This window comes from Rattus norvegicus, chromosome 14 (assembly GCF_021556685.1).
Source record: "Rattus norvegicus strain SHRSP/BbbUtx chromosome 14, alternate assembly SHRSP_T2T, whole genome shotgun sequence".
NCBI classification, from domain to species: domain Eukaryota; kingdom Metazoa; phylum Chordata; class Mammalia; order Rodentia; family Muridae; genus Rattus; species Rattus norvegicus.
In genome coordinates, this window is record NC_141547.1 from 62836997 (window position 1) to 62855320 (window position 18324).

The following is an 18324-nucleotide window of genomic DNA, read 5'->3' on the forward strand; positions in this document are numbered from 1 at the left end:
CATGGTTCTCATAGGTCACACAACACTTCTCTTGATTTTCTTTTCCCGTCATTTAAAAGCATCAAGTCCATTCTCAGCTCATGGCCATCTAAAAGTAGGTATCCTGTTGGATCTTGCCAGTGGGCTAAGCTGGTTCAGTCATCCGTCCAGCGTGTCATCTTGAGTAGGTCCCATGATTTAGCTTTGAGGTCTTCAGCTTCAAGACTGAGCACAGCACAGGTTGCTTCAGACTTCTGGGACAGAAAAACAAAAGCAGTGACTCAGATGTAGCCCCAGGATATGGGTGGTACTGATTAGACCACGCTTAGTTCATCTGAACTGTTTGTCCTCCTCAAATCCAGAGATTGGACATCCTGGCTCCTCTAGATACCTTGGCCTTTCCACACTTCTGGTACAGGACATCCCAGCATGTCCTCAGCTCAGAAATTACTGCCTTTTCTTACCAAAGATTAGCTTAAATACCTCAAGGGACAAGAGAGGCCCCAGTGAGGAGCCACACTGAGCCTGCTGACATGGAGGAAGCTTCTATACTCTGATCTCACTGCTCCCATCTATGAAAGCAAGATTCAGGCATCAGTTCTAAGAATGTCCCAGCCCTGATGCCTCACACATCAAGGAAATAAATCCCTGAGAGACTGAGTTCATGTCTGCACTACTCACCAGGCCAGCCTGAGGTGTCTCCTCCTCATGAGAAAGTCATTTTATACCTTGACTTCCTCATGTGTAATGCAGTGTTGCGGCTTCTACAGTGAAGTGCTGAGGGGCACTGGTGAGTGACCCGCTTCCACAGCAAGTGTGGTGCTCCCAGGGTCCAGTGCCTCCTCGGACAATGTCTCGGCTTCTGGACAAACTGATGGTGAGGGAGTTGACTTGGATGGACACACACACACACACACACACACACACACACACACACACACACACACATCCCATTCCTGCAGACTGAATAGGCTGGGAGAAAATCTCCACTCTCAACTCCCACATCATTCAGTCCCAGGCCAGGTCGAGTTCAGTGACTGTGGTTACTGGTAGAGAAGGCCCAGACAGTGTGCAGAAGAGGCTGCCAGTGTAGGGACCCAGGAGCTTTCCAGGTTCGTTGTCCACTCGACAAATGGGGACCTAGCTGGCCTCCCATTCTTGTTCACCTTTCAGAGGTAGAAGCTGATATGTGACACCTGCTTAGGTAGCCCTCGGGTTCCCAGATGTTTCAGAAGATTCTTCATCCTCAGACCTCAGGGTCTGTGGACCTGGAGGCTAGAACAGGCCTCATGGGATCCAAGTGGCGTTGTGAGCACTCCTCCATGAAGTTCTTCTGGTCAGCAGGATTCTGCATCTGCCCAGAGGACAGCTGACATTGTCACTGTCCATAGCTGCAAAGTGACAGTCTGCATCTCATGGGGGATGGATGGTGACAAGCCATCAAAGAGTAGATATGGGAAATCCAGAAATCATGACAGCCCCATGCCGGCTGTCTCCTTCACTGGACTACCCCTCATCTGCCTTCATTCATGTGGGTCTCGGGCTGCTCCCTCTGGCACTGGCTTTGGGATGGAGAGTGGCTTTTCCTGCACGGACCTTTTCCTTCCTTTGCTTGGGAAGCTTTTGAACTCTCAAGCACATTGTTCTTTTCCTGCTAAAACCAAGTCGGGACCTGTCACAGTCAACTGTGGTTTGATCTGCTGTGCTGTAGGACCCTGGGGCAGGCTAGGAGTTGGGGGCTGCTGTCTTTCTGATTGAGATTCACTGATCCTGGCCAGAGGCTGGCTTCTCAGTATTCCCCCTTGGGGACTATGACTGTGAGTTGAGAATGCTGGGCAGGAGAGTTTTGTAATTGACAAGCACATGGGATACCTCCTGATTGTCTCTGTTGTGGTAATAATAAAAATGGATTGGTGGCTACCGGTATCCGTGTTCTCCGTCCGCATAGATCCGCGGGAGCCACTGCGCGCGCCAGCTGTTTCTCTGCCAGCTGCTTTCACACACTGTCCCCTCGGCAAGTTGTTACCACGCCCCCCCCACACACACACATACACACACACGGCGTTCTGTGGGCCATTCTAGCGTGGCACCACACCACAATAGCCCAGCCCCAGGCACTCTATAGCCTAACACCTCTTCCAGAACTGAGACAGGTTCTCCCTGCCCTCCGGGAACTTTGCTCACATCCCCTGTAACCCGGTAAAATCAAAGCTCTAGAAACTTGTAGTCAACAATTAGATTTATATTACAAATTCTCAATCTACAACACATCCACAGAATAAATTCACTGCCAAGTAATAAAGATAGAAACGCCCACCTAGACAAGATAAAATTGAACTAGACCACTGGGATCAGAATCATCCTCATTTCCTTCCTCCTCCTCCTCTTCCTCCTCCTCCTCCTTCTTCCCCTCCTGTCTCCATCTTCCTTTCCTCTCCTTCCTCCTCTTCCTCTCTCCTTCCTAGACTTTTCCCTGCCTACCCTTCCTTCTCATCCAATGATAGGCTTCGCCTTATCTTGGACCCACCTTGCTACATAATGACAGCATCCTACCAGTCCCCTTGCCCCTCTACCTCTCTCCACCAGGCCCTTTGCACAGAAGAACCTTGATCAGGAGCCAGGACAGCTTTCCAGAAAGAGAGGGGGCAGTTGACAAATGTCCCCTGCTGAGCTTTCTCTCTTTCCTTTATTACTTGACTATATAGTCCTGTAAGGCCTCAGACTAGGTGGAGGGAAGGGATTTACAGAGTAACAAGATCCCGTAGGCTGGTCCCTCCAGGCCTCTGATTTTCAAGGTTACTGGCCATCTTCAGGGCTCCTGAACCTGTAGCTGAGTCTCCCCACATCTGTCTTCAGCCTTCTGTGGTTTGTCTACATGTGCTCTGGGGTCTAAAGGTCCCTTTTTATAAGGATGCTAGTCATGTTGGATGAGACCCACCATCCTTGGGCACCTGCAGTCTGTCAGAGTAAGGTCACATTCTGAGGTACTAAGTAAGGCCTAGGGCTGTGTGTCCGAGGCAGAGGCATCAACTGCCATACAGATCCTTTTGTTCTGGGAAGGGCCTATGGCATCCATAGCGTCCAGGGGTGTGTTGGGGGATAGGGTATAAGGCTGACAGGAGCCTGCTTGGGTTTCTGGGTTAAGAAGATTCAGGAAGGACTCTTTACTGGGATGAGCCCACAGAGGAGATGGGGACTTGCATGTCAGCAGCATCTATGAAGGCTTTAAAGATAACTAAATGATCCTGAGAGACACAGCCAGAATACAGCAAATACAGAGGTGAATGCCAGCAGCAAAGCACTGAACTGAGAACGGGACCCCCGTTGAAGGAATCAGAGAAAGGACTGGAAGAGCTTGAAGGGGCTCGAGACCCCATATGAACAACAATGCCAAGCAACTAGAGCTTCCATAGACTAAGCCACTACCCGAAGACTATACATGGACTGACCCTGGACTCTGACCTCATAGGTAGCAATGAATATCCTAGTAAGAGCACCAGTGGAAGGGGGAGCCCTTGGTCCTGCTAAGACTGAACGTGATTGTTGGGGGGAGGATGGGGAGGGGAACACCCATAAAGAAGGGGAGGGGGAGGGGTTGGGGGATGTTGGCCCGGAAACCGGGAAAGGGATAACACTCAAAATGTAAATAAGAAATACTCAAGTTAATAAAAAAAAAAAAAACTAAATGATCTGACACAACCAACTGAGACGAGGCAACCATTCCCTTTCATCCCACCCCCATCATAGAGCCTAAGCCCAGAAAAACAGACATAGAATGGGCAGTTCTGTGTGGGTGTCATGGTCTAGGGTGTCAGTGCAAATAACCTCTGCCCTTATTAGCAGCAGGGCCTTGGAGGAGTTACCTGCCTCTCCTTTGCTCAGGGGAGTTCATCTCCAAAGCTGGATCCCTGGGCCCTGGCTTAAGTGTGTGTTTCAGAGAAAGCGTCTGTCATTAAGCAGGCATGGAAGCCTGGAATAACCCGTGGACCACATTAGCCATGCTTCTGGTTTCTTCAGGGATCAAGCTCACAGACGCTTGAGATGAGTTTAAACTCGTGCCATTCCCTAGGCTTAGCTAGCTCAGCTCCGGGATGCTGGAAATCTCATTGATTCAGCGAGCACTACGGCCTCCATTCTTGAGAAAGCGCAAGATGCTGGGGTGGTAGGAAAGGGCCAAGGGTGCTGAGATTCTTCCTGGCTCATTTGGGAGGACCAAAAGGGGGAGAGTTGTGGAAACTGCAGCCTGGTGTGATAACAACCTCTTATTAAATTGTTGTACCATTGAGTCACACTTGTGGCAAAGGGGAGGAGTCACCCTGGCAATGCATGGGTCACTGGCTGTGAGCAAGCCACGCCACACTAGATCTACCATATCCCTTTTGATTTAGCACACTATGGATTGGGGAAATGCTCATGGGTTGGTGAACCTTGACCTCCTGGGAGTCTGTCAGAGACCCTCACAGTAGACAGGTAGATAAATGGGGCCACACCTGGTGGGCTGAATTCTCTTTAGAAGCAGCAAGAATGTTGGATTGTTTTCAGATGTAGAAGGTATTCCAAAACTGTCTCAGAAGCCCCAGCATGCTTCCCCACAAACACTCCAGGATTCTCTTTCAAGCCTCCTCTGAATGGGAAGTTTCCTGGCTTGGTTGGACGCACAGATTCGAATGCTAACAACAACTGGAGTGCACTTTTGTATTTGCTTCTTTGTTTCCCTTCAAATATTCTCCCTCGTGGTGAAATATTTCATCAAAATTCAGTTTAGTAGTCACTTCATGATTTGCATAATACTGAAGGTTTTATGGAGTTTTGCTGATGAAGAAAGCTAGTTGGGTGACAGGCAATCCTTCTGCCCTTGTTCCTTTACGTGTGTGTGTGTGTGTGTGTGTGTGTGTGTGTGTGTGTGTGTGTACAAATGTGCATTTGTATTTACTTGAGCATATATGTATTCATATATGCAAATATGCATATATACATATGCATTCACTTGAGCACATATCCGTGCATTCACATATTTTGACGTATGTGCTTTTGCATAATATCAGCAGCATGGCAGGTGCTGTGCTAGCCATGAGAAGCTTGGGGTCCTGAGATGGGAAGGAACTTTCATTTTGGGAGAATCAGAGAGGCCTTTCCGTATCATGCAGAAGGTGCTCTGGAACTGCCCTCTGGTCATGGCCTCCTCCTCCTCCTCTGGAGGACTTCAGGCTTCCTTCCTTTGTGCTGCAGTTTCACTTTTGAAATAAAAGCACATCTCCAGGGAGAGGCCATGAAGGCAAAATTACAATACAGGCAGGGATTGGTTTGTTTTTCCAAAGAAGAATGATCAGGAAGGAATTCTGAAGGAGGACTACATTTGATCAACCTCTGCCAGGGGCTGGGGGTGTGGAGGGGGCTCTTTCCCTCCCCCAGTCACTAGAACCCAGACAAGTCCAGTTCTGTATCTTAGCCAAGGCTGCCCCTGTCATTTTCTGTGCACTCTGCACATTGGGCCAGCTGGGTGCACTGTCCCCTCCCACTGCAGGGAATTTGTAATTTGTGAGTCTGTGGACAGACATTGCCCTGACAATGCAGAAGCTGATGAGTGAGAGTTTCCCAAAGCAGCCGGATGCTGTGCCTGGTGCTGTGACCTGTTCCAGAGGTGAGCTCTCTGCTTCTGGTACAGCCTGTGTCTGCCTCCACAACCTCACATCAGCTTTTTGTGCTGACAGGGGCAGTAGGTACCATTTTCAAAACACAGGCTGCCTGGAGTCTTGGGGTGGGGAGGTCATCGTCACATGACTTTTAGGCAAGTGGCCAGAAGAACTTTACAAAGGATTTTGTTTTGTTTTGTTTTTGGCTTTTTTGAGGCATTCTCTTATATGTAGCTCAGGCTAGGCTTGAACTCACAAACCTCCTGCCTCTGTCTTCTGGATGCTGGTGTCACAGGTGTGCATCACCAAGCCCACAGCTTACAAGAAGTTAGAGCTTCATCCCACATGACCTGGTGCCACTGCTCCTGACCCTGGCTCACATGAGTATCTTTGTGGGTGCTGGAAGGATACCAGTGTGGGACCACCTCTAAGCAAGTGACCTGAGCCTCCAGGGTTTGGTGTGTAAGAACTTTAACTCTTGAAAACCTTTCCTGGTAGCCCTCAGCTAATGAGCTGCAAACCCTGGGGTGGGACTTGTACTGCAGACTACATGCATGTGTGTGGTGGTAGGGGGCGGGGTGGGGGTGGGGCACACATGGAAACAGAGAAGGATGTTAGTAACCGGTTTTATCTCTTTGTATTTTATTCCCTTGAGACAGGGTTTCCCACCAAAAGCTAACCATTTCATCTAGACTGGAAGGTCAGTGAGCCCCAAGAATCTGTCTCTGACCCCCAGTGATGGGGCTAGAGGCATGTGCCTCCATCCTAGCCATTTTGTTACATGAGATGTGGGGATTTGAACTCAGGTCCTCAGGTTTGCATACCAAGCACTCTAACCCACTAAGCTATCTCCCTGGCCCCAGCTGACTCTTGAGGGCTTCTAAGGATGAGAGGTGCTCCAGTGAAACGGTCAACACCACCACATCTTGGGACTGATACCCTTGCCACCGCCTTGAAGGGGAGGATTTATGGAAAGAGGAAAGGTCCCACTTAGGGGCCTTGTTTCTCAAAGTACATTTGAGAGACCCAACATGAGAACTGAACTGCGGTTCCCACAACCAATGTCTGTTGGGATGGGACAGGCCCTGGCAGCTACACCAGGAAATGCCTTCACTCTCCAAAGCCAGGCACCCTGGCTTGCGGCCACATCCACCTGAAGGAGTCATAGTGAAATGCAGCTAGGATTAGGGCTTATGCAAACCAGCCAGCCAGTTTGTGTGTACCTTGCTTTACCACACCTGGCTACTAGCCCTATTGTGCAGATGACAGGTTGACAGCAAGGACATCTGTCCCCTCCAGCTCCTTGAGGAACCGTGCCAAGGGTGAACATTCTTTGTCTGACGGCTATAGAGAACTGGCCCAGTGGGGGTGGGTTGGTTCTTCCCACAGTTAGCCACTTTCTCCTTGACTTGCTGGGAAGCCTGTGTGCGGCTAAGTTGTCTTCAATGGGATATTCTCTCGGGGCTTCTTTGAGTGCCTCTGGGCCTCCTCAGTGTCCTAGAGGTGTGCCCAGTCCCCTGCACTTCCTGCACACAACGGACACTGTCAGACCAGGCCATCAACATAGGTGCCCACTGTCCTGGGCTTGCCCTCTGAGAGCCTCGGCTAGACCTCCACTTCTGGTGGAGGCTGGCTGGGCCCTGTGCAAAGCAGGGTCTTCTTTAAGCTGCTGTTGGAAATTCAGTTGAGGAGCAGTGGGCACAGCCCACTGATGACCTCCCTACCCATCTTCTTTAAGAGCGTGCCCACCAAGACCACACTCTTTCCCACCTTCATCCCAGAACCCACTCTACCTCTGAGAACCTTCCTAGACTCACCAAACCCTAAGGTCCAAGCACCCTTGTCTTAGAATGACTTCCAATCAGAGTGAGGTCTTTCTTCACTGTCTGGTTAGCCTTGGGGACCCCCATACTTCTGGGGAGTCGGGTGGAGTTAGTATGCAAAGTATGCAGAAGGTGTCAGGGGACAAGAAAGTCCAGTTTTACAACTGTTAGGTATAACCTGTCCCGTACATGGGGCATGTACATACATAGCATGAAATGTATAGCTCCACCATCCATTGTCATGCAGGTATGGTACATATACACACAGAACACAGTGACAGTCACTACCAGCTCCACATATGCTCTTTAAGTACCTCTGTGCATACCAAGGTGCTGGCCACTGGGAAATCAAGAAGTATAGGAAACGAGGGTAGAACAAGATTCAATGCAGCTCTTCCCATCGCATCCATGTAAAGAAGTCGCCAACGTAAAGATTAACAGAGTACTTCCGAAGCAAAGGGTGGGCATGGCACTCAAGGAAGACGCGAGAGGGCTCTCTCTCTCTCTCCCTCCCTGCCTGCCTGCGTGCGTGCGTGCGTGCGTGCGTGCGTGTGTGTGTGTGTGTGTGTGTGTGTGTGTGTGTCATGGGCAAGGAGCCACAGGCTGAGGAGCAGAGGCCATTACCTTACAGAGCATTAGTGATCACTTGCTATAGGCCTGGTCCTGAGTCAGACCTTGGGGACTATTAGGGACCAAGGGAAACCACTGTGGCTTAGGGAGAAGAAGAAGGAAGTGTGGCGCACTGGCCAACATTCCAGCTCCTCAGAATGCGGAGGTAAAAGGATCCCAAGCTCGAGGCCTTTATGCAGCACAGAGTAGTTCAGAGGCAGCAGCACTTGCCTAGCATGATCCCCACTACCGCAGACAGCAGCAGCAACAACAAATGCATTTATACAGTGAATTAAAGGAGGCGGGGTACCACTGGCCTGAAGGTCCGCAGGAGAAAAGAAGCAGTAGAGTTGGATTAAGAGACCGTATACTGAGGCCTTTGTCAGTTCCCTGTGGGCTGCAGGGGAAGAGGGCATCTTGAGTAATATCTAGGCAGGCCACGGTGCTTTGGGACTCAGGGACCTTTGCTGCTGGTGCTTGGCTCATGGGAGGCTGCAGGCCCAGACATCCTCTTTCCACACACCTGGATCTGCAAGGGTAACAGGGAGGTTGGAATATCAGCATTGAGTGGTGTTTTCCAGCCTTGTAGCTTGGAATTTTCCAGCCTTTTTGCTCAGGCTGAAAAATCCAGGTGCTAGCAGAGAGGAAACATTTCTAAGATATTGCTGTATCACTGCTTAACATAAATAAACATCCAGGAACCAACAAAGAGGAGAAGCAGGTGCCTGGTCAGACTGCATTTTCTGAAGGCCTGCTCTTCCTTTCTGCCCAGACCCTATGTTCTGAGGCCCAGAGCTTGGGGGAGATGGATCCTCTGAGCAGGTCTGGCAGGTCCAGAGCAGAGCACTTGGCCAGGAGTGTGGAAGCCAGAGATGACTGGAGAAGCTGGAGGGGCTGAGAATTGCTGAAGATCAGCAGTGAAGAGGCTGGAGATGCCCTCAGGGGAATGGAGAACATGCTGAAGAGGCTGGAGAAAATGGCTGTGAGGCTGCCTCACCACCCACGTGCAGAGCAGGCAGAGCAGGGGATCTTTGCTGAGTTAGTTTCATGCTCCTGGGGTGGCCCAAAGGACCCAGAAAGTCATGCTTGAGAAGACTGGGGGGAAGCTAACCTAAGCTGTTCTACTGGGGCAGGCAGAGAAGGCACTCAAGGCTCGGACATAGGACTGTGTCTATACAACAACCTTTGCCTCCCTCCCTCTCACTCTCCCTGTGTTCTGAGTTCCTCAAATAGTAAGAGGAGCCCTGGAGAAGGCAGGGTGGTGATTGACATCCTCCTGACTCGGAGAGCCCATCTTCCTTTGCAATATATTTTATTTACAGGGTTCTCTTGCAGCTAGGGGTTATCAGTCTCATATTCTGGCACAATGAGATTTAGGGAAAAGTCAACGGGGAAGAGACAAACACACACTCCGAGTGTGGGTTCTGAAAGCTGATAAAGAAGAGACCAGGTTAATTGATGTATTGTTACTGCAAGAAAATGAGTCAACTCATAAAGAGGAAATGTTTGTTCTGGCTTATGGGTCTGGAGGCTCCGGGTCACTGGTCCTATTCCTTGGGGCCTGTGAGGAAGCAGCAAGTGATGGAGGAAGCAGGTATCAGAACACACTGCTCACTTTGTAACCAGGCAGAAGGGACTAAGTTCGCACAGCTCCTCTCAAGAGGATGGCCCCTGTGATTTAAGGACAGCGTCTACCATCTCCCAAGAGCACCACGTGAGGACCAAGTTCAAGGCCCACAGGCATTGGCAGACCCTCAGAATCTAAGCGATAGCACCTTTCAGGGCTAAGGGAAGGGTTCAACTTAGAGGTAGGAGATTTGTCTAGCCTCTGTGAGGTAGGAGATTTGTCTGTCTAGCCTCTGTGAGGTAGGAGATTTGTCTGTCTAGCCTCTGTGAGGTAGGAGATTTGTCTGGCCTCTGTGAGGTAGGAGATTTGTCTGTCTAGCCTCTGTGAGGTAGGAGATTTGTCTGGCCTGTGTGAGGCCTGTTGTGTTTGCTTAGTCTTCAGTACCAAAAAAAAAAAAAAAAAAAATAGACGATGTCGGCAGAAAGAAACACACACACACACACACACACACACACACACTAGCATCACAACTTTCTGTTTTTACGCTGGTTTTGCTTCTTACCTTTGAGTGAAGCCATGGTGTCTGGTGCAGGGCAGCCATCTTGCCATCACGTGGTGACAAACATCAGTATTAAAAGTCCTCATAGTCAGCCAACATACAAAGTACTAAGGTTCCGTGTGTCCTCAGATCTTGCTCTGGGTCCTGGCTCCTCAGACAGTCATTGTCCCCAGCTTCCTCGACTATCCTGAGCGCCGTCTTCTTCCCCCCTTCAAACCCCAAACAAGCGTTCTCTCCTGTGGGGGCTGTGTTCCTATGCATAGCACACATCCAAACTGGCCTTTCGCATTGATTTCTTTGTTTCAGAGACGGTGTGCCTTGGAGACTTTATATAAAATGTCACAGGACCTCCATCCTTCATGTTTCCTGACTGGGATGATGTCCTTGGATAGCCATGTTTGGTCCTCATCTGGGAAATTCGTTAGAAAGTAGATTTAGGGAAAGAGACAGTAGGGTTTGGTGGATGGGGAGCTGTCTCTGGGTGTGATGACATGAGAGGGCCTGCCTCCCTCCTGTTTAGTGGCCAGCCAGTTGTTGCTAGCAAAGACAGGAAAGCATGCAGGCTGGGTCTCAGTGCACACGAATTCATGCTCGAGTTCCCGGGCAGGTCCAGGAGGTGACTTCTGAGACACGAGTCCCAGATGTTCCGGGACAGCATTACCTAGCATTACCTACCTTGACCAAATACCTATGTCCATGGGTCCAGATTCAACCCAGGATGTTGAGACTTCAAAGATTTGGCTGAGGGTGTCTCCATTCATCACCCAGACCCGCCCAGGGGTCTTTCTTGGGCCATTATGTGCCAGGGTGGTGTCCATGACACCCAGGTTGGTCTTTCATTCTCGGGGCTCATGGTGTTGAAGAGTGGTTAGCCTGCAGGGCACTTTCCTGTCTTTTATGACTTCACCCCTGTGCTGTAAGAAGGGGAGGATGATGTGATGAGGAAGCCAACCTTTTGATGACTAAGACACCTCTTCTAGACTCCCAAAGCTGGGGGTCATAGAGTAGGAACTGACCCCAATCAGTTTCGCTCGCATGCAAAGAAAGGGCCATGGTCAGGGTCCAGACATTCCCCTGAGGATCAAGGTGGCAAGGCCCAGTGCCCTCTTCCAACAGCCCTGCTTCCCTGACAGATGTCAGAGCCTGCCCAGCTGCTGAGCTCATCAAAATTTGGAATATGATTTATACTTGTCTTGATGAATCGGTAAAGTGAGGGCATTAGGAGAAAGGCAAGTCAAGAGTCTGACGTGTTCATAATCTTTTTTTTTTTTTTCTTTTTCTGTTTTCCGGAGCTGGGGACCGAACCCAGGGCCTTGCGCTTGCTAGGCAAGTAAGTGCTCTACCACTGAGCTAAATCCCCAACCCCATGTGTTCATAATCTTAATCTTTTTTTCCCTCTATCTCTCTTCCTCTCTCCGCATACTATATCTCCATCTTTCCTCACCTCTCTCCATTCTTCACCTCTCTCCACCGATCCCTTTCTCTCTCTTTTTAAAATGTATTTTATATGCATAATCTGTATGTGTGCCTGTATATGGTGTCTGTGGATGTCAGAAGAGGGTGTCAGATCTCCTGGGTCTTCAATTAAGGATGGTTGTGAACTACCGTGTGGGTGCTGGGAATCGAACCTAGGTCCTCTGGGAGAGCAGCAGGTGCACGGGACTGCTCTACCACCTGTCGCCTTCTTTTCCGGTCCTTATGCCCATCCTCCTCTTTGTCTTTCCATTTCTTATCTCTTTTCATCTCTATTTCTTTATGGAGTCTTTTCCTCTCCCCTTACGTACCTCCTCCTCTCTTTCCTCTCCCCTCTTCTTTCCCTCCCTTCCTCTTCTCCCACCCAGGTGTCAATCTCCAGCCCTGCTTCCCCCTCCTCTCCCTACCTCTTACTTCAAGTACTCAGGAATTCCGCCAGGGGCTAAGCTACATTGGGGGGGGGGGGGTACACAGCTCTCAGGGTTTATTTACCGAAACAACACTCTGTATTACCAGGACTTGAGCACCGCGAAAACTGACTGTTTACGTTTATGTGGCCATTGATCTTTAATCTGAGTCTGCCTGGAGGTTTCCTATAACACCAGGACTCCCTGGCCGTAGATGTGATTGCACACCGGAGTGAGTGGCGGCCCAGGCTGCTCTTTTCTCATCGGAGCAGCTGAAATGGTTGTATGGTGGGTGGAAAGTGCTGAGGTGTGGGTTCTATAAATAGCTGAGCTCGGTGGCGCGGTCTCCTCGGGGTGCCGGGCGGCACGGATCTGGGGATGGGGTGCGAGCTGCAGTCGCGGGGGAGGCTGCTATCTATAGCGCGCTATTTTTAGCTGCATCAGCCGAGGAACCTGACAGCCGGTTAATGACTGCCACCCGCCGCGCGTCTGCGCGCCGGGGCTCTGGCACGCCAGGAGCAGCTGCGCCATGCTCAAAGTTGTTGCCTCTGAAAAGGCCTCTCCCTGGGAAGCAGGGCTGTTGGAGGAAGGCACTGGGCCTTGCCACCCTGATCCTCAGGGGAATGTCCGGGCTCTAACCACCGGCCCCTTCTTTGCAAGTTGTGCAACCTGGAGGGAGACTGGAGAGAGGGGTTGGGGTGAGGGGCTGAGGTGGGCAGGACACAACAGGAGGCAGACCTGAGAGTCAGAGCACTCTCCTTGAGCCCTGGGGAGGTCAGACACCTGGCCAGAAGACTGGGTGCAGCCACCTGGACTCGGAGATCGTGATTTCCATAGGGAACAGTCGTGCAGTTTGGAAATAAGATGCCCTTGAGAGGCGTGCTGTCATGGTTTTATAGACGCAGCGGTGCTGTGCACACGGAGGCTGAGTGACCTGCTCAGGGACACAGAGCCTGCCACCTGTCTTTGTACCCCTGTCTTTGCAGCTGCAGCCCCTTGTCAAGGGCCTGGTGACAGTGACACTCTGTGAACAGACCTGGAGATGAGTTCCTTTATTGGGTCCCACAGCCTCCAAGCTAAAGGCCAGCAGCCCATCATTCAGATGGAGTGGCCTGAGAGGGCCAGGGCCCCTGGCGGGGAGACCAGTAGCCTTTTCACACAGGGAAGAGGGTGAACATGAAGTCTGTGTCCGTGGAGCCCCTCTGACAATCCTCCCCCATGGCACTGAGGGCCTGATGGGTACAGCAAGCAGCCGGGCTTGGTCACAGTTCTGAGCCCTATATTATACAGATTGGCTCAGAGTCCTCCTTTCCATCAGGCAAATGGATGCTACCCTGGCTTTAAAGACGGAGAAGAGACATGGAGAGGTTAAGTCATCTACTTAGGAAAGAGGGATTGAAACTGGGATCATCTGGCCATTTACCATCTGTAACCCGGGAATCCACATAAGTCCCATTTGAATCAACCCAGTGTGGTCAGATTCAAAGGGTCTGAGACTCAGTACAGACTTCCCTTCTCCCAGGTCCCTCTAAACCTCACAGTCCAAGACCAGATTCCTACCTGCTGATGCCCATGGTGTTGATGGGCCTTGGTATCCATAGCAACCAGCGGTGCCGTGGTCCAGACTCATGGGCTTTATGGTATTCCTAGTCACTCAGGCATCCTTTGGTCACTCTCTGGCAGACACTGGGGGTGAAATTGCTCTGAAATTTCTCATGCTTTTGACCCTCTTCTCTAAAGACCAGAAGACTAAACACTTGGTTTGTCTGAAGGCCAAGCAGCTGGAAGTGTCCCACGAAATGTAAATAGTTCTGCGTGCTAGCGGCATCCCATTTTCTTCTTCTCTCTGCCTGGGAGGAAACTAGATCTCCAGAGCTTTAGCAGCTGTCTTCTCCCATGAGGGGAGACCAGGAAATTGGCAGACAACTCTTGATAGCATCATGTTGCGGAGTCTAGAAGTGACCTTCTCGTCTTGGGAAAATACACAGGCTCTCTGCTTATGTTATCCACGCTCCATCTCTTATGCTCAAAAGCATTGCTAACATAGGCGATGGTTTGAGTTTGAGGTCCATGCATGTGGAATCAGTTTGCAAAGCATAAAGAGGAGAGACAGAGTCCCAGTTTGGCTTGGCTGTTGCCAGTCTCCACTTTAGGCAAGGAATCCAAACGGTCCTATGGCAGGAAAAACTGGGTAAGTTCTCAGCGCTGTTTGGCTAAGGGACAGTCTCAGGGACAGGATGGCCGGTTTGTCATCCCTGGATGTAGCACTGACAGTCTCATATCCAGGGGGAACTTCCCAGATCTGGTCACACCAGGGTCATTGGTCATCCTTCCTGCCTTCCCGGGACACAAAGACCCTCCTTCAGCTCCAGTACCTGCTCTGCTCGAGGATCGAGGATCAGGGTTGCAGTTGCTAGCTATCCCCACAAGGCCCAACTACTTCCTGCCGGAAGCTCCATCTGCTGCCACAATGAGCCAGCATTTCAGCTGATGAAATGGACCAGTGGCTGTGAGAGGCTTGCAGCTGCCGCGCTTCTTTTTCCAAGAAAGAAGAGCAAGGGAATCTGCCTTTAGCGTAAGGGAGGCCTAAGGGGTAGGTGTCCAGCCCAGAGTCAGTCTCTAAGCACAGAGCACATGAGGAAAACTCACAGGGCTAGCCTTTGGCTCTGTCCTTGTTTCTACCCCAGCTGCTAACTCCATCTTTTGGCTCCTTCTCCTTCTTCTCCCCCATTCTACTTCAGCCCCACACAGCCAGCGACTGACAGCATCTACCCTTTCTCTGTGCTTTTACTACCTAAGACTTCTATTCTCTGTGGTCAGCTGAGGTCCGGAAGCATTAAGTGGAAAAATCCAGGGATCAAAAGCTCTTGCACCTGGAGTGATGGCTGGGTTGGTTAAGGGCCTGAGGTGTAAGCACTAGGACTGGAGTTAGCCCCCTAGCATCCACAGGAAAAGCTGGGCGTGGTGACATTCATTTGCAACCCCAGTGCTTGGGGGCTGGAGATGGGTGGTCACCGAGGCTCAGGGCGATCCAGTCTAGCTTTGTGGGTGAGTTCCAGATGAACCAGAGACCCTGTCTCAAAGGAGACAGACTGTTCCTGAGGATGCTACTCAAGGCAATCCTTTGGCCTCCACATGCATTCGTGCACACACAAACCTGCACATAGGCATGCCCATAAAAACAAACAAACAAACAAACAAACAAAAACCATGTTAAATTGCTTGCTTTTCTGAGCAGCGTGATGATGAATTTCACACTGCTTTTGGGCATTTTGCCCGGGTATGAGACCTTTTTTGGGGGGGTGGGTCTGGTGTATCCACATTGTATACGTTGCCCTCCCCTTGGTTGTAGGCAGTCACAGGATGAGACTGTGTTCAAGGAAGTCTTACTCCATTTCGTGCTGACCCCAACTATACAAGCAGTGCCACCGGCAGTTCCTACAGGCCAGCGAGAACCAAACAGTGCTTCTGTTAAGGGGAAAGATGAAAGCTGTCTACTTAACAAGGAAAGAAAAACGCATGCAGAGGCCACTGAGATCTCTTTGATTGAATTTCCCTTTGATTGGAGAAAGTGTGAAGGACAAAGAGATATATACCTCTTTTGCAGTCATACCTCAAACTGTGATGGTTCTAGGCACATCCCGTGGTGAGCGCCCTGCTAAGGCGGAAGTGACATTGTCGGCAGGAGTAGAGGGAAACGTGTGTGTGTGTGTGTGTGTGTGTGTGTGTGTGTGTGTGTGTGTGTGTGTGTGTAGTTCAGTGCTGTCTGGTTTCAGGTCCCCTGCAGCCAAGAGGCACCTTCTACCTGCTCACCTCTTTCATTTCAACAGCACGGGCTGTTCCACAGAGAGCTCTCATGTGTGCCATTTCCAGATTCTTCCAACTGCTTTAGCAGGAGGTTATTAATTGCTCCCTTCTCCAGATGAGAAAACTGAAGGGCAGAAAATCAACTAACTGCGCCGAGTGAATCCAATTTCTGCCTGCCCCGCCTTAGGCCAGAGGGGAGGTTCTGGCTGGGTTCTCAGACGCAGCACAGTTGGATTTCCATGCTGCCTCTTTCCTCACAGTGTGGCTTTTCTTCTGTGGTCCTCTCAGCCTCAGGAACAGGTTAGAAGGCTCATCTGGAGTTCCCAAGACAGCCTGGCACTCAGCAGGGACTCGGCGCACGGCCTCTCTTTTCTCTCTCCCCACCCCGACCCCCATGCTTCAATTTTAATCAGCTCCCTAGGAACTAGAAGTCTTTTGATGATGACAGCTAAGGCCACATGCCCAGCACTGTTCAGAACGATTCATCATCTTGTCCCACGAGGGTCACACTACTTAAACCCCATCCACAGATATGGAAACGGAGGCACAGGGAGGCCAAGTACCTTGCTCAAGTCTCAGGGCTCCAGGATCACAGATGCAAGCTGCCAGCTCTGAGAGGCATGGTCTCAACCTCTCAGGCTCTGCCTTACAGAGCTCCCAGTGCGGCCTGATGGGAGGCTGCAGGGCTCCTAAGCTAGACACCTGTCCAGCCCCATCGATGGGAGGCCTCAGGGCTCCTAAGCTAGACACCCTTCCAGCCCCATCTGCCTTGAACTGCTCTTAGATGGGTGATGTGCTTCTCGAAGTCACCACAGTGTGCTGTAGCCCTTTAGATGTGTATTGGTTTCTTATGGCCAATGAAGCAAAGGCCTAAACACATAATGGCTCAACCTAGCACAGATGTTTGACCTGATGTTTTCCAAGGTCAGAAAGCCTCACTGGGTCTACACTGGCTAATGCTAAGGTATTGGTAGGGTTGGAGACTTTCTTTGCCTGCTTTAGCTTCCTGAATTCCTTGGCTTGTGGTCCCCTCCTCTCATATCAGCAACACTTACAGATCTTTGTTCCCTGCCCTCTTTCCATCCTTCACGTGAATCCTGTGACCATCCATCATCCGGGATTCTTCTTGTCTCGAGATGGGTGGCCACATCTCTGGAACCTCCGTTGTTCACAAGGTGACATGTTCACAGATTCCAAGGATTCGGATACAGACAGCTTTGGTGCCCATCTTTCAAATCCTGCCTCTGTTCTTTGTAGCCTCTGGGCTTTGGTTTCTTCCTCTGGAAAGTGAGTGGATCGTGAAGCTGGTGGAATCACTCACCTGTTAGAATTGTAGAGGATGATACATATTTGACTGCTTTGAAGATTCTGGGGACACAGACTTCTGTTTAGTACAATGGTTCAGAAGGACACAGCCTGGGTCAGGCCAACCTGGCCGATATAAGGGATTCTTGCTGCCTGCAGCTTAGAAACCCCAAGTGTGTGATTGCCTGCTCTTCCTCTCATCTAAACCATGGTGGGTGGGCCACTCTCTCCAGCCATTTGTTTGAGCGAGGCTCTCAGCTACTGCCCAGAGCCTGTGCCTGACTGAGGGAGGGATGCATGACAGGAGATACAAGAGAAATCAATCTGCTTCCCGGGGATAGCACTTGGCTCGGGAGTAGACACCCAGGAGCTTCCAGAGACACAGCAGCATACCTTATCAAAGTCCATAAAAAGCACACTGGTTGTCCTTGTCCTTGTCCACAACAGGAGGTTGGGGTGGCCATCTTTCCTGAATTAGTGTTCTTCCTGTTGCTGTAACTAAATACCTGACAAGAAGCACTTAAAGGAGGGTTTATTTGGGCTTACAGTTGAGGGTTCACAGTCCATCACAGCTGGGAAAGTATAAAGGCCAGGGCACCGCTCCAGGAGTGGGGCATCTGTCAGAGTGCTCCAGTCAGGAAGCAGAGCTCGGCTAGCTGTTTGCTTCTCATACAGTCAAGACTCACAGCTGATGAACAGTGCTTCCACCCCACATTGAGGGGTGGGTCGTCCCACCTCAATTAATCTAGAAGCCACGACACAGACACATCCAGAGGCTTGTCTCCTAGGTGGTTTTACTCTTTCGAGCTCTAGTCATTATTAACTATACTAATTTCTACTTTGCAGATGGAAAAGCTGGGCCCAGAGAGGACCTTGTTGCAGGTCACCACAGCTCAGAGTAACATTATTGATACCGAAAGGTGGTCACCACTAGTCTTTACTGCCATTCTGGTCTCAACTCTCTTGTTTCCATCCAGGGACATTTGCATTTGAACAAGACTTGTCAGTCATAGCATCTCTGTAGCAACAAAAAGATGCACAGAGCACAGGAGGGGCAGGAGGAAAAGGAGGAGACATTTAGAGCGGACCCGATGTGGGGCTGTATGAGGACCCAGTTGACTTTGTACAGTTGGGGTGTGGGGGGCCTGAGAAGGGAGAGCTG

The 18324-nt window shown here is 50.6% G+C and overlaps 1 long non-coding RNA gene across 1 annotated transcript; it reads right to left on the bottom strand.

Moving 5' to 3' along the window:
- Window positions 1-6231: 6231 nt before the first annotated feature.
- LOC102552822 (uncharacterized) lies at window positions 6232-13913 on the bottom strand. Its single transcript, XR_015637050.1, has 4 exons — window positions 13611-13913; window positions 10846-11084; window positions 10174-10579; window positions 6232-8573 (listed from the first exon to the last, which is right to left on the bottom strand). It is a non-coding gene; the product is annotated as an uncharacterized LOC102552822 (long non-coding RNA).
- Between the last annotated feature and the right edge of the window lie 4411 nt (window positions 13914-18324).